Here is a 12849-nt window from a genome sequence, read left to right as displayed (position 1 = left end):
TCAGTTCTCTGTTAACCTGGTTGCCACTTTAAGGAAAAAGTCTAAGAACCAAACCTCTAGGTTACAGGTAGGAGCCACAAGGCCCTGTTAACCGTATGTTCCAGAATGGTTGTATTAATTTGTTAAAAAATTAACATTGGAGTTTAGAAATTCTAAATCCTATACTGTACCTGGAAGATAAAAGTTTTGAGCCTCTGTAAGCAGAACTTAAAGGATGTACTAGATCTACATTTAAAACAACTTTGAGGGGTGCCTGGATGGCTCAGTGGGTTAAAGCCTCTGCCTTCGGCTCAGGTCATGATCCCGGGGTCCTGAGATCGAGCCCCGCATCGGGCTCTCTGCTCAGCAGGGAGCCTGCTCCCTCCTCTCTCTCTCTGCCTGCCTCTCTGCCAACTTGTGATCTCTGTCTGCCAAATAAATAAATCTTTTTAAAAAAAATAAAACCACTTATAACTCATTAAGAGTATGGAATTGGCTAACCTCTTGACCTGTTCTCAAACACTGTGACGAATTGACCCAAATAAATGCCAAATGCCTGATTGCATAGTCCATGTTCAATTTTCTTCCAAAGGTACTAAGGGCAAAGTGGGATCAAGCAATCTTTTATACAGACATGGAGCAGGAACAGAGGACACCAGCATCTGTACTAAAATCATAGTTGGTATTAATGCTGGATCACTGTATCACAGACCTTTAAAAGCCACTTCAGAAGTAAACCCCATGACAATGAGGGAAGGAAGGGTTCAAAGACAGCATGCCTCAGCACCATCACTGTATCATCCACAACTATGGGCAAGTAAAAGAGGAAAACTAAAGAGTGAACTAAGTCAGTGAACTATGAAGACAGTAATTAGATACGAAGAAACAACTATCACACACCATGTCAGCAGTCAAGAAAAATAACTCATTAAGTTCTTTATGAAGGTGGAGCAGAACAGGTGTTTAACACATATCTATTGGAACTCTGGTAGGTCATTTATTACTCTGCATCGGAATGGAGAACATTACTCTGAAAGACGCCATCTTGCAGTTTTCCTGAGTATTTCCTTAGGAACAATTCCTAGCATGGACATGCACACATAGGATGCCCTCTTGCCCTTCTGAAAGCCTTCCGTCAGGGCAGCCCAGGTTTCACTGCAGGTCTGAGAATCATTACAGGAAACCATGAGTTTCTTGCAGAGTGAACCAGTCTCCTCATCTTTGTATTGCCGATGTTGATCCAGAATAGGTACTCAATAAATGGTTGCTATATGCAAGAATTATGTTTAATTCTTTCTTTGAATTTCCTCCCAGAGTCTGGCAACAGCACAACATGACCCAACTGTGGGCACAGCGAGTGAATGGGTGTGAGTAGCAGCCATTATGGTCTTCTTCATGGTTGGCCTCCATCTTTCTTTGACGCAATTTTCCTTTCATTTTCACATTTTATTTAATTTCTCTTAACAGGCTAATATATTGGTAAGCCTACTGGCTCTAGGCCAGTGTGTTAAACATGGACTACAGCTAACATTTAGTAAATGTCAAAAAAGAAAGCTCATCAAGAAATGATCTAAACAGCAAATGGGCAATGGACGTGAAAAGAGAGAAGGATTTGAAAACCATCATCAAATTCCCTTCACAATTTAACAGGCTCACAATGTAAAAAATTGTGAGGTCACACCATGGGATCGATGGAGCTAGAAAACAGTGGTATTCCCACCCCCTCCACCACTTTGGCTGAATGTATAATAAAGGAGAAATCTCTGCATGGTGAGCTAATAGTAGTGATTTAAAGAAACATCAGAAAAGAGCTGGACTCAGCTCTGTTTTCTTTCTTCATGGCTATTACAACCAACCACTATTTTCCCTGCCTGACACTACAATTTTCAATGCCCCCAAATTAAAACTGGCTGAGGACCTTCACCAACCTCGTGAGTGTGGTTAACTCAGATGTTAAAAGTGGAGTATTAATCCCCTTGGCAAGAGCAATGTGTGTGTGTGTGTGTGTGTTGCGTGCCATACTTTAAAGATGATGATACAGTGGGAGACCTCCCCAGAGTCACTGCAACTGTTATTAGCAGGAGCATCTATAAGCTAACAGCAGACAATGGGCTTAGGAGAAGATTCGAGAAACAGCGGAAGCCTTCATATCTGATGTGTTTGACATAGCAGTTGGTTGCTTAAAAAAGATGTCTGACTTAGGTGGGGATTCATAAAAAGTAAAATATACATGCAGAAAACATTTAACTCATAAACATACAAACTTGTGATGTAGAGCTAAGAACCTGCTTTGCACAGGTGTCTGATGTTTGAGATTCTGATTATTTTCTGGTGGCAGAAACCTCAGTCATGAGCCACAGTCCATGGCTGAATCCAGTCAAGTGGAAATCAGAATAGAATGATGCATGGGGGGGTGGCGCCTGGGTGGCTCAGTGGGTTAAAGCCTCTGCTTTCGGCTCAGGTCATGATCTCAGGGTCCTGGGATTGAGCCCCTGGGCTCTCTGCTCAGCAGGGAGCCTGCTTCCTCCCTTCTCTCTCTCTCTCTCTGCCTGCCTCTCTGCCTATTTGTGATCTCTTGTCTGTCAAATAAATAAATAAATAAATAAATAAAATCTTTAAAAAAAAGAATGATGCCTCACCTGAGTTTACTGTTCTCTTACCCATTCTAGATGATACAGCATTTTTCTTTTTAAACAACTCAAAATACAAAATACAAAATGGTTTTCCTAAAAACAATTTTGACTGATGCTTAGTAAGCACGAAGTCAACTCATGAAAAGTGTCCTTCCAGCTCTGGGCATGATGTGCTGTGGGCCCCAATAGCTTGTCTTAGGACGAGAATGTATTTGAAGGGAACTCAGTTTAATCAAACTGAAATCAGCTAAAAAGATCTACTGTTGGGATGCCTGGGTGGCTCAGTGGGTTAAAGCCTCTGCCTTTGGCTCAGGTCATGCGGGGCTCGATCCCAGGTCCCCAAGATCATGACCTGAGCCAAAGGCAGTCGCTTAAGCAACTGAGCCACCAGGTGCCCCCATGAATCACCTTTTTTAATGGAATAAAGATAAAGATGAAACATGCAGACATACAATAAAGGATATTTTAGGGGACTTTCTATAGGTATCCAAAAGAAGTACAATAATTTATCTTATTGCATTGTGTTTCTAGATTGGCAACCTAAAAAATATCTCATCATACACACTAGAAATCATGTCGGTAATATATCCTCTCAAAAACATACTGTAGACTTAAGAGTTACTATAAAGTTGTCATTAGAAGGTGAATATAGGAAAAAATGTAAAAACATGGAGGATCAGAGTGTTTCTTAATCATCCTGAAGTGTTTTTTGTAGTGCGCCTGTGTGTCTAGAACCCCCCGTATTTACTAAGTTGAGGGCTGTTCCTAGTGACTATTTAGAGGTCAGGATTGTTAGTCGGGGGCTCTGCTGTATATCCCTTTGTAACACACTTCCTAAGATTTCTCCTTGCAAATATCAGTTTATTTGTTCCCCCCGAGTCACATTCTGCTGACTAATAAAAGAAAAATCATAAAAAGAGAGAGAAAAAAACCCCAAGACAAAAACTTTTGAGATCCTGATTCTTCTTCCAGCCAAAATTCGTTAGGCACCTTTGTGAAGTTTTTAATTGAGGAGGGATTAAACTTTGGCAAAAAAATTGCCTACGTGTACCAAAGTTACATAAATGTGCTAATACTTCTAGAAACTCCTCATCAATTTATTACTGGAATGAACACAGCCACTTACGTAGCACCCCCAAAACTATCCTTCACCCCTGGTACATAATGAAACAGTCAACTACTTCTAGGTAAGAGAACTGTGCTATTCAAATGACTGGTGCGTGAGTTCCTGCCTCGTCTCTAAGAGCAGCATCTGTTGATATACTGCGCAGTCAGAGGCATCAAGCGGACCTCATAATCCAGGGACTGAGTTGACAGAAATAAAATACAGATAGCCTTCCACAGGATAAAAAGGGAAAGAAACTTTAAAAAAGATGTCTTTTTGCAATGCATTTTTAAAAAAGGGAAAGAAACTTTTAAAAAGATGTCTTTTTGCAATGTATTTTTTAAAAAAATATTACCTATTTTAGTTGGTTAGTTAGTTAACTAGCAAGCTCCATGCCTAGCATGGGGCCTCAGGGGGGCCTTGAACTCATGGACTCTGAAATCAAGACCTGAGCTGAGATTAAGAGTTGGACGCTTGACCAAATGAGCCAACCAAGTGCCCCCCTGCAATGCATTTTAGAGGCAATTCTTCTGCGACTGCTTTCTTTCTTTCTTTTTGTCCCCCCCAGAATTCAGATTGTTACAGGTACACTATTACTGTCTCCAGTTACAAGGGTTCTGATAATAATTTAAATAAGGACTGATTGTATTGATAGCATATATCTGAATATGCGTGCACGTGTGTGTGTTCACAGGCATTCCAAACTTCTAGCTGGAAACTATACCTTATCAAAACCCCAAAGAGAAAATTCCTGATAGTAGAAACCTTTATTACAGTATTCACACCAGAGAACAGTTTGTCTACACTGCTACTCTTCCTTCCTTCCTCCCTTCCTTTCTTCCCTTCCCAAATGCCTGAATGCACATCACCAGCTCAGCATTTTTTTTCTAGCTTTGTTCTGATTCTTCAGTCAGTATACCCAATGATGCTGCTAGGATACCCCACAGCTCTCTGAACTTCTTCCCTTCCCTTCTCTTCCCTCCCCTTTCCTTCCCTTCCCTTCCCTCCTTCCCTCCCTCCCTCCCTTCACTTCCCTCCTTCATTTCCTTCTTTCTTTCCTTCCCTTTTCCCTCCTTTTTCCTTTCTTTACTTCCTTCCTTTGTGTCTTTGTGTCTTTCTTTCTTATTACATCTAGTTACCAAGAACCTAGCACTATATTCAGCCCAGTGCATATGTAAAAAATATAGTGGAATGGAATAAATGGTAATTTTGCAAAAACAAGAAATTCATCTCATTATGTCATTATACTAACCCTACAACTCTTACTCATTTTTCACTGTTTGTTGCTGGAAGTCAAAGTCTGTTTAATCTGCTTTGTATCTAGATTTCAGAGGAAGTACATAAGGACTATTGGATTCTCTAGGCTTTCTCACAGGGATAGGAAAAAAAGATGGAAAATTATTAAGTAGGGAAGAAACATATCACTTCTTCAAGGGAAAGTGGGTATAGTAAGAATGGGTCAAAGCTAGATGACAAGGGGGCTCTATATGTCAGGATAAGAAAGTCTGAATATCACAGCTAGCCCTAAGCAACAGGGGGTGTTAACTAAAAAGATTTTGAGCAAAAAATGAGCATGGTAGAAATTGTGCATCAAATATACTAATTTGGGTTGCCCATCAAAATGTATCTTTTTTATATAGGTAGATAACTATACCTATCTCTACATATGTATCTGAATTGAAAAGAAAATGAAAAGAAAGGATATATGGGGTGTGTAGGGGGTTTTGAATGACAGTGGGATCAGAGATGACCCTGAGGTTTCCAATGTGAGTGATGGATAAAATGACCATCTACCATCTAAACATTAATCAAAAAAGTAGGATGATTTAAAGAGGAAAATTCTCAGGGAAGCTCTAGACCCTCAGAAGTTCAGAAAGCAGTGGGATATCCTAGCAGCACCATTAAATATACTGACTGAAGAGTCAGAACTAAGCTTAGGAAAAAAAAAAATGCAAAGCTGGTGATGTGCATTCAGGCATTTACTCACTCATCAAGGGTTTAAATGATCCTTTAGTATGTGATGAAATTTCTATGGAAGAATATAAAGAACAAAAAGGAGAAGAAAGTACAAGATCTTAGGACCTTCCTTCTGCCCCTAAAAGTTATTAATTTAGGGGCACCTGGGTGGCTCCCCTAGCGGGTTGGGCCTCTGCGTTCAGCTCAGGTCATGATCTAGGAGTTACGGGATTGAGCCGCGGCATCGGGCTCTCTGCTCAGTGGGGAGACTGTTTTCCCCCCTCTCTCTGCTTGCCTCTCTGCCTGCTTGTGATTTCTCTCTGTCAAATAAATAAATAAAATCTTTAAAAAAATTATTAATTTAAGAACATTTGTTGAACTACTGTACCAAGAGTTAATATTATGAGCCTATATATAGGATAGTGGTCTCTCTATGGACTCTTGCTCCAAGGAGACATAAGTGGTAGAGAGAGACAGAAATCTCTCCTTCATGGCACAAGGTCCAGCCACCTTTCTCTGTCTAGCGAAACTTGCCCAGAGGAATGGTGTGCTCCCACCTGGGAAGCATGTCTACTCAAGGAGGCCTAGAGTGCTTCCCCTGTCTAGTTCTGCTCTTTTGTGACCTTGCTCTTCGAGTGGCTTCCATCTCTTTCCATTTTTGATATCTGGTTGGAGGGCCCATGGGCACTGGCTCTCTTCCCTTTTCCTGTGACTCTGGTTGAGGAAGGGCTGGAGCTTCCTTGGGCTGTAAGGAGACCAGCTTGCCTTTCTTTTATTCCTTCCTTCCCTCCTTTTTGGGAATTCTCTCCTACTTGGACGGATTTCACCAAAGGCTTTCCTCTCCTCTTAGAAATACCTAGTGCTGGTTACTGACAGAAATGGAAATAAAATCCTGAAGACGAAAGGAGCTAAAGAAGTGTGGTAAATTTGCGGGTCACACTTAGTAAAGATCTATGAGAAACCTTTAGGGGAAACATGAAGTTCGAGGGAAATGGCACAGAAGAAGAGTGGTGTGTCAGGGGCCATCGATAAACACACAGGCAGGGAAAGCTCTTCAGCTGTACTGTTCACTCCCTGTGGTGGCCTGTGTGAGTGCAGGCTGACCAGTGTCAGGAAGGTAAGAGTGGGCTGGATGGAGCAAAGAGACTCCTCTTTCACTGTAACTGAAAACTTTGGTGTAGGCTTCAAGCTTGTGGAAACTCAGACTCCTCCAAACAACAGGCTTGAAAGACTCCCCAATTCCAGGAGTATTCTGCAGTGTCCTAAAACTAAGACCCCAGAAAAATTTCTGCCTCATACCTAGGAAGAGGAAAGTTAAAGCTTTCTAGTCAACCTCAGGGCATGAAGCCAGGCTGGGACAGGTGCTGATGACATGGATGTGTTAACAAAGCCTTTAATGTTACTTTACTTAAGTAATCCCATCAAAACGTGGCTGCCTCTAACAAGAGCCAACACTTGGGCAAAGGAAGAAGGGCTTAGACTGAGCCATGTCTCCAACTCTACCTCAAGTTAGGATGTAGCTGTCACCTTTCTCCCAAAGGATTTTACTGTCATTAGGGAAAATGAGGAAAAATATCTCACAGGGAAAACAAGAGAAGATCATGAGTACAAAAGAAATTACAATGACTTATAAGAAAGTAGAACTAGTAAAAACAGATTAACAAGAGTTTTTAAAAGGTCTGATATAAAATCAAACAAAACAAAACCTTGGCAAGATTTGGGAAGATACTAAAAACATGAAACCAGAACAAGTAGTTATAATGAAGAACAAACTGAAAATAAGTAACGTAAAAATATAACTGTTAAAATAAAAAAGCTAATAGAAAACTGAATGGTAATAATAGTGCCTGGAAGTTCAAATTAAAAAAAAAAAACTGTCCCAAAAGATATTAGGAAATTAAATGAAAATGAAATTTATGAGAAAAATGAAAAGAAATGGAGCAATATAGGTGACTATTCATAATAGGAGTTCAGTAAAAGAATAAAGAGGGGCAGAATGAAATAGAGTAATTTTCTAGAATTAAAGAAAAACATGCTCTTCCATTAAAAAGGATTGCACAGGGCCAAAAATAAATATAATAAAAAGATATTTACCTATAGACACATTATGGTTAAATTAAGAATAAGAAAAATTTCTAAAGGTTTCTAAAGAGAAAAAGCAAAATATTTACAAAAGAAATTCAGATCTAACACTGGATGCAGACACAGTTCATGTCAGTTCGAACTTCAGTTCATGTCTCCTTATGGAGGGGGCCAGGGAAAAAAGACATACTAATACATATAGACATTAAGCAAAAATATGGTTATCAAAACCCTAGAAATAACCAGACAGAATATAGACTGTAAAGCTTGCAAACTGAAAGAATATAATTTAGACATAATTCTAAATAAATCTCTATAATTTAGAGATTTAGACAGTGGAAGTCAGGAGGAGAAGAAAGAAAAAAGTATAAATAAATGAAAAACTCAAAATAAGATCAAAGAAATGAGGGCAACATAGTACTAATTATAATAAATATTAATGGTTTAAATTCACTAACTGGAAGAGATTCTCAGGTTAGATTAAAACAAAAAGATTCATCAATATATGGTGTCTAAGAGACATTCTTAATAATAATAGGTAATAACAATTGCCAAACTATGGAAAGAACCTAGATGTTCATCAATAGATGAATCGATAACGAAGATGTGGTACACACGTACACACACACACACACACACACACAGGAATACTATGCAGTCATCAAAAGAAACGAAATCTTGCCCTTTGCAAATGGCATGGATGGAACTAGAGGGTATTATGCTGAGCAAAATAAGTCAATCAGAAAAAGATAATTATATGGTCTCCATGATATGAGGAATTTGAGAAGCAACAGGGGGAGCATGGGGGGTAGGGAAGGAAAAAATGACACAAGATGGGATCAGGAGGGAGACAAACCATAAGAGACTCTTAATCTCAAAAAACAAACTGAGGGTTGCCGGAGGGATGGGGGTAGGAGGAGGGTGGTTGGGTTATGGACATTGGGGAGGGTATGTGCTATGGTGAATGCTGTGAAGTGTGTAAACCTGGCGATTCACAGACCTGCACCCCTGCAGCTAATAATATATTATATGTTAATAAAAAATTAAAAAAATAATAATTGGTAATAGAAACTGTTTTTGCTCATTATGTTTTAAGCTCTCTACTTGTTTTAATTCATTCAGTTCTCAGAAGAACCCTCGAAGAGATAGGTTACTATTATTGTCGTTTTGCAAATGAAGAAGACACTGAGGCACAGAAAGATTATATAACTTATGGCAAAAGAACAAATAAGTGGTGAAGCCAGGATTCAGCCCTAAGCAGTGTGGATTTAGAGACGGTATTCTTTTTTTTTTTTTTTTAAAGATTTTATTTATTTATTTGACAGAGATCACAAGTAGGCAGAGAGGCAGGCAGAGAGAGAGAAGGAAGCAGGCTCCCTGCTGAGCAGAGAGCCCGATGTGGGACTCGATCCCAGAACCCCGAGATCATGACCTGAGCCAAAGGCAGCAGCTTAACCCACTGAGCCACCCAGGCGCCCCTAGACAGTATTCTTAACCATTATATTATACAGAAGGATTGAACGTAAAGGTTTAGGAAAAAGAAAAAGACAAGGCACATATGAAACAAAGGAAAGCCAGGTTAGCATTATAAGACAAAATAGAATTCAGGCCATAGGAAAAGCCATGATAGAATCTTTACGTATGATTTCTCACCAGAAATATTCAGTTAGGCCATATAAAAGAAAATTTGATTTCTAAGAGTAACATAGTTTTTAATATACGTATTAACCCACTTATTCATCACAGCTGTATAAGAGCAATGATTTTCAACTCTGTTTCAAGAATGAATAAACTAAAGCTGAAGAAGTTAGACAAAAAATTGCTCAGCTAAGAAGAAGAGGTAAGGCTTGGACTTAGATTCCAGAAAGTCTAGTCCCAGAGCCTGAGTGCTGAAGTACACAGCATGGCAACCAGACAGAAAATGGCAGATTGCTTAGTAAATGGTATTGGGAGAATCTACTATGTAGAAATGGATTACATCAGATCTCTTCTTCCTAAGACATACAAAAATAATTGTCGCATGGATTAAAGACCTATATGGAAAACAGAAAGCTGTGATGTTAACAAAAGAGATGTCTGAGAATATCTTCTTGAGCGGGACACACTTACTACTTAAAAAAGCACCAATCATAAAGGGGACAACGGATGGAATTTGACTGTCTTAAGGTCTATGATGGATCACAGACACCCCCATCATTTACATTTTGTCTAGAGCTGCTTTCATGCTACAATGGCAGAGCTAAGTAGTTATGACAGACTGGATAGCCCAGAAAGCTTAAAATATTTACTATCTGGCCCTTTACAGAGGAAGTTTGCCCACGTTTGCTCCATGGAATACTCCCTTCCCCTTGGAAAATGCTATCTGGGACCACCTCCTCTTTCATGCCTTAATGTAAAGCTTGTTTTATATGCTTTACTTGTCTCTGTTTCTGTTCCTTTGGTAATATCCCCTCTGTTTTCCAGATCATTTTGCCCTAGGATGCAGTCTCTCCCTTGTCCTACAGCCATTAAACAGTCATGGCTTACATCCTACCTGGTCTTGACTCTTGGAACTCTAGCCTGGCCCCAAACACCAAGCCTTAAATTTGCCTAAATGAGGATGGCTCAAATGGGTTTATTAAAAAGAAGGTAATCACTAGAAACCTTATGGGTTCAAGAAGACCCAATTACACTAAAGTAACTCTTTTCCTTTCCCACACAAAATCAGGCCAGTAGACAGACAGATCGAATAAATGTTTTAGGTTATATATATCATGTCCTTAACCAGAAAATGAACTCCTTTATTCCATCACCATAGAACTACAGAAGAACTATACATAATCTATTAGGTGGATTTTTTTTTTTTTGACCGAAGAACACATTAGAGTGCTGACTTATTGATTTATGGAAAGCTTCAGGGAGGCCTTGCTGGGAAGCTGCAGAGTCTGTACTTAAAATTGCTGAACAGAAAAGCGTCATCACGAATTTGAATATAGTTATGGAAGATACGTACGCTTATTCCAAGTTAGCAAGACAGAAAACAGAAAAAGACTGAAATGAGTAAGACACCATTTAAGAGAGGCATGATCATGGAAATCAAGATAACAGTTAGTCTTGGGCGGATAGTAATGCTAAAGGGAGCACAAGGGGGCTTCTGATGTGCTGGTCATGCCTGGGTACTTGATACAGGAGTAAATTCGCTTTATGAAAAGTCACTAAGTTGCACGCTTATACTTTATGTACTTTCCAATAGAGGTTAACTCTGTTGTATTAGAAATCTATCGCCTGCAATTCTAACTGGGGTGTGTGTGTGGATGGTGGTTTATCTAAACCAATCACATCTAAAACTATAAAATGTTGAAATTACAGTGGAATTCTCAAGTGTTTAGATTTACCAATCTAAATTTTGCTATCAAATATGGACTTCCCTGGTGGGGACGGGTCCCTCTTAAGTGGCTAACAGGCTATACCACGGCCTTGCTGCTCCTTTAACATCATTCAGTAGAGACGGGGCAGCAAATGAAACAGACAGGGCTGAACGGCTTATTATATTATATGAAAGCAAAATACGGCCATTTTATGAGGTTATAAAATTTATTCAGGATGTCTTCTTTTAGCCACACACGTATGAAAGAAATAGTCTCTCAACATTTCCAAGATTTATTCATGTTTTCTTGGAAGCAAATATGGGATTGACATTCATTAACAGTTTGTAAGTCTTCTCAAAGCCAAACATCTGCTTGGCATCCGACGGTGTTCACAAACTTTTTCTTTAAAGGAATGTCTGTTGAACATTTATTAGCTTTATTTGTGCTTTATAACTACCCTTTGAGTAGAACGTTTATTTAGAGAAATCCTTAAGGTTTAAGACAATCCCCAAAGATTCGAGAAGTAGATCTGTCTTGACCCTTTACTTAATGCACTTATGCTATGACAGAAAGTATTCGAAGTGTCCCTCTAGACCTCTTCGAGAAGGACTCGTTGATCAGACTGAGGTGAAAAGGTTTTGCCTGGAATGTCACTCCCGAGTGACGACACTCACTGAAGTCAAGTGTTTTTTTATGCACTGTGGGGAAAATGGCCTGAAAGGGGGTTAAACTTTGATTAGAGATGTTGCAAGTAGGGAAAAATGCTTAGTTCAATTTAACTTCTGCTTTTCAGAAGACATGAGTACATAAATTATGTAGGAGAATGGTGATTACTAGACAGTCTAAAAGCTGGAGGCTCTAGGCCAATTTTCAACCAACTGTCACAGAACATAAGTTTCAAGATATGTTTAAATGAAACTGACAACTACAGAAAAAAATGTAAAATTCTTTGAAAGGCTGCGTTATGTGAACTGATGAGGATCTCAGAAACCACATGCGACTGAACACACAGCAATACTTGACTGCAACACTCCCACTCTCTTCTGGAGGAAATATTAAAAGAGGTAGAACAGATGCTTCCCCAAATTAAGCCGATCCAAGCAGTAGACAGATTCCTCCCAGCAGAGAGTGGCCCACAGAAATAGGGTGGGTCCAGAAAGTGAAAGGTCTGGGAGGGGGTCTTCTGGCCCAGAAGCTTTCAAGCTGGAAGGAAATTACCAAGGAAGGGTGCATGTGTGCATGGCCCTTCCACCTTTCTACGCCAGAGAAGCTCTATCTACTCCTAGCTGCTTAGACATCCAGGCTCCAAGGAGGATTTGAATCCCTGCTGTATGCCAAGCTCTTCATTTTATAGGCCACAAAAACCCAAGCCAGAGAAATTCCATTAGGTATCCAAAGTGCCAGAGAGGTAAAAATTTGAACAAGTATTTCATGAATCCTCAGATAAAATACCACTTTGCAGAACAGTTCTTGATTTTAGCTGTGCCCATAAATCTCCACACGTCTTAGAGCAAACTTTTCCCTCTCCTACCTGTCTGAGAGTTTTTTATTTTTGGGGGGGGGTTCTGTGAAGCCCCTAAAATGGTGCATTTAATTTTACCGATTTGTGTGTATGTTTTTTTTTTCTCGGGTGGGGGGGCGGGAGGGATGAGCAGCAGTTTTCATGCTCTTCAAAAGCATCTGATCCCACCAAGGATAAGAATTGGTGTACTTGCGCAAGGGGAAAGAAGGACCACAAGGAGATTAT

General features: G+C 39.7%; 1 protein-coding gene across 4 annotated transcripts in view; it reads right to left on the bottom strand.

Moving 5' to 3' along the window:
• Positions 1 to 12849, bottom strand: part of ATP8A1 (ATPase phospholipid transporting 8A1) — a 231171-nt gene that overhangs the window by 54418 nt on the left and 163904 nt on the right. The window lies entirely within an intron of this gene.

The sequence above is a fragment of the Neovison vison genome, chromosome 11 (assembly GCF_020171115.1).
Source record: "Neovison vison isolate M4711 chromosome 11, ASM_NN_V1, whole genome shotgun sequence".
Lineage (NCBI taxonomy): Eukaryota > Metazoa > Chordata > Mammalia > Carnivora > Mustelidae > Neogale > Neogale vison.
The sequence above is the reverse complement of the archived record's forward strand: the minus strand, read 5'-3'. Positions and strand labels throughout refer to the sequence as shown.